Genomic DNA, 3,921 nt, shown 5'->3' with positions numbered 1-3,921 from the left:
GCAACCCAGTATTGGAGTTAAGTAACTGCTTCATTCTGATTGGGCAGTGACCAGCCTGGGAATGTTTGACATCTCAGTTTGACACTCCCTTGCTACAGGAAGGCTAATGGCTGCTTATTGGTTCCTGCATATTGATAACAAGGAGCACAATGAGACCTCATTAGACATTTGCCTTGTGGCTGAGCCAAGAACAAAGGACAGGCTCTGCTGGGGAGGGACAGGATGCTTCCCTCTACACCCCACCCTGATCAAAGGGATCTGACAGCTGTTGTTTGTTGAAAGGATAGAAGAAAAACAAAACTCTGAACTTCTGGGTGTTTAAATCTGTATTTGTGGTTAAGTTTGAAACTCTTTAATTCTGCAACCTAAAGAAGGATGAGTCTGAAAATTGGTAGATGTTAAGCTAATTTTAGGCTGTTGCTTTGAAGACATTGATGAAATCTGTATCACTCAAGGAACCAAAGTTACGAAAAAACGCTCATTGTAGCAGAACTATTAATGTTGCAAGCTTAAGATTGTATGTACATGATCCACTGATAAGTGCCCAGAGATGTACCGAATTAGAAATTATTAGTCCAAACTGTTGTGATTAAAATTGATGAAATCCCATAGAATGAGAAAGACAGCTCTCACAGCGATGGGAATTGGACGCCAGGATGAACCATAAACAATGTAATGTATGTGTCTGATTTTTGTAGAGGGCATAATTGTAAAAATGTGTATTTATGGGAAAGCTAAATTGTGGTCAAAATCAATGTGGGAGTTCATAAATCCCATCGTAAAGATGACAGCTCTGTTTGGACTGCCAACCAAAACAAGGCAAGTGCCTGGGCCACTCACAGCTGTGGGGGTGTGTTTTTGAAATTCTGCCCACACCATAAACCTGGTGATGTAATTTGGTAGTATAAATATAGGAACTACACAACACATAGGACACACTGCTTCCAGAACACATCCAGATTTCCGCGCAGCACCTTTTTCCAGATCTCTTCATCTTGTAGCTGACTCCAGACTTCTTTGAAGATCCAGATTTCTTTGCAGAATCCAGACTTTAGCATTGCTGAACTCTTTCTAGCTAGACCTAATTTCAAACATCCCAGACTTGAAGGTATTTAATACTGAACCAGTTTGGCTTGCTACCACAGAGGCTTGCCTGCTGAAACTCGCATCCTGCTATCTGCCGTGTCCAGTGACCAGAAGGGCCCATCCAAATCCAGTCTGAGGTGCAGTCCAAAATTGACTAGCACCGTGCTGCTGATCCAATACCTCCAGAGGTGCCCTGCTGTCAGTAGACCTGACCGATCCATGACCAGAACCTTGACGGTCCATTTTAAGCACAAGGGACTGTAAGTATTAATTGGAAGAACAGTGACCCATAGTATATTTTCATTGTCTTATCCCATCTCAACCCATCTCATCCTTAAATTCAGAACCCTAGTACTGTCAAAACTATTCTTGCGCTGATTTTCCTAATTTCTTTTACCATACCATAAGTCATTAGTGATTTTGAGTAACTAAAGTAGATCTCAGTAAGGAATCAAGTGTCCACCACGTGAAGGGTTAGGCTGGCCACGTAATTGCAGAAGATTCATGTGTGGCATTCTCTTTTTCATAGTCATTAATATAGTGTAATGGAACCCATCTGTCATTTTTAAAACCCAATTTCTGTTGTCATTTTTGCACCTATTTTGCTAAAACACCTCTGACTAAAACCTCCATAACTTATTCAAATGTATAGATTGGAACGAAATTTCAACTCTCACTGATACCTAAGACCCTTAGCTACATCCACAACCAAAAACGCGGAACAGTGTATTTGACGTTTTTCTCAAATATTGCATAGTGAAATTTTGCTGCAAATTTGCAGTTTTTCAAAGTTCACACGGATCTTTTTTCCATCCAAAGTGTTCTTCAAATCCCATACAGATCTAAAGTGTGTACTGTGGTTTATCTTGTAGCTCATGTGTGTTAGGACCTGTTTAGTGTTGCTTTCCTCAGAATTTATCTCCATTTAAGCAATTTCACAACCTTTTGCACTGTTTTACAAAGCCATTTTTCACCTGTCATTTTAAAAGTGTCTATTTCCAAAAACGGTTTTCTCTCTTATTTGGTGAGGGGGGAGATTGCATTTAAACTCTAGACATTGTCTTTCATTCTTGAATACCTGCTGATTACTGACATCTGTTTCAATTGCTTTACTTATTTTTGAATTGTATTGCCACAACCTGGTGATTGCTACCCCGTATATATATATTAAAATGTATGTGTGAATTGAATATTAAATAAATAAATAAATACATATTTACCTTTACAAACTAGCCTGATTCCTGGTTCAGTGTGACCTGGGGGGTATTTTGAGAAGGGTGTGATATGAGTGATATATCATTCAGAATACTGAACTTATAGACACACATAAAATAAGTATTTAATTGCGCACTACACGCTAGGTGAGACCTGGGTGTGTGCCTGATTGAAATCCTTAACAAACCCACAACCCTAGGATCGACTTGCAAAAACGAGTTCTGACCTTTCCTCAAGACTGTGCTGACACCTGTTAGAATAAAGACGTCATCAACCTGAAACCAAAGAAAGGAATCGCACTGGGTCTCACTGGTTCCTTACCCCCTGAGTATCTGGACTACCAGGATGTCTTTCAAAAAGAGCAGGCCGACGTCCTGCCTCAGCACAGGCCTTAGGATTGCCAAATTGATCTTTTATCCGGAGCCCAAATACACCGTAGTCGGATTTACGCCCTAACAGAGCAGGAAAATCAACATTGTTACCTGTCATTATCCACAGAACGTGCCCCTTTTGGGCTTCCTGGTCCTTGTCACAACGGGGCTTGCACTCTTTGATACTCCCAACATGGCCATCTAACGTGGTACGCCTTGCACTAGCTTCCACGTCGGACGTAGCACATTCTACAAATAGACCACGCCCTGTGCCCCCGCGCATCTCAACGCTATCGCTGGTAGTGACTAGACGTGTGCTCCGTAGTTCGCTGAACTATTCTCCTGTCCTTGGTTCCCGGATCCTCTAATTTCCCAATTCATTCCTCCCTCATCTCTTTACCTTGTTTCCCCAATTTCGTGTACCTCCTTCGTGTACACTTCCTCGCTTCCTGGACGTCCTGAGCATCCGAGTATCCTGGAACGCTGAATGCACGCTCGAGTCAGAGGAGACTCGCACAGGCTTGTACAAAACCCGATCCGTGCACAAGAAGACTTCCTCCAAGAAATCCTGCAAGGAGCGATCTCAGGTGAGAAGAGGGGAATTCCGTGACAGTTTGAGACGCCAAACGACCGAAGTTGAAACTAACATGGAAAAGGCTGTTCAGGATCTCATGCGTGGCATGCAAGAATTAACGATCGAGTTGCAGAATTTAAAGGCAGAAAAATGCTGCATTGAAACAACTAGTTTTGTCCTGCGATTCTGCCACAAAGGAAAGCGTGCTACTGGGTGGCATTGTAGACAAATACGATGGGTCTGCAAAAACCCTTCATGGATTCCTTGACTCTTGTTTAGTCCACTTTACCTTTAAGCCCTACTATTTTTCAACTCCCAGGGCGAAGGTGGGCTTTATAATCTCGCACCTCTCCGGGAATGCACTGACTTGGGCTACTCCTTTAGTCAATTCTGGAGATGCCCTCCTGGATGATTACGATGGATTTATAAAGGCCCTTAAAACCATGTTTGATCGCCCAGAACAGGTCTGTGGTGCCCAGGAACGTCTACTTGACTTTCGGCAAGGATCCCAGGACATGCTTACGTATGTCACACGATTCAAACAATTGGCCAAGGAAGCGGATTGGTCTTCAGAAGCAAGCTTTATTCTTTTCTGAAGGGGGCTAAATGAAGAGATAAAAGACGAATTAGCCAGAGTGGCTCGTCCAAGTTCATTCCAGGCCCTTATGGATCTTG

This window comes from Ambystoma mexicanum, unplaced genomic scaffold, assembly GCF_040938575.1.
Source record: "Ambystoma mexicanum isolate Mex_15411 unplaced genomic scaffold, UKY_AmexF1_1 Mex_scaf93, whole genome shotgun sequence".
Taxonomy (NCBI): domain Eukaryota; kingdom Metazoa; phylum Chordata; class Amphibia; order Caudata; family Ambystomatidae; genus Ambystoma; species Ambystoma mexicanum.
This window is presented reverse-complemented; position numbering follows the sequence as displayed.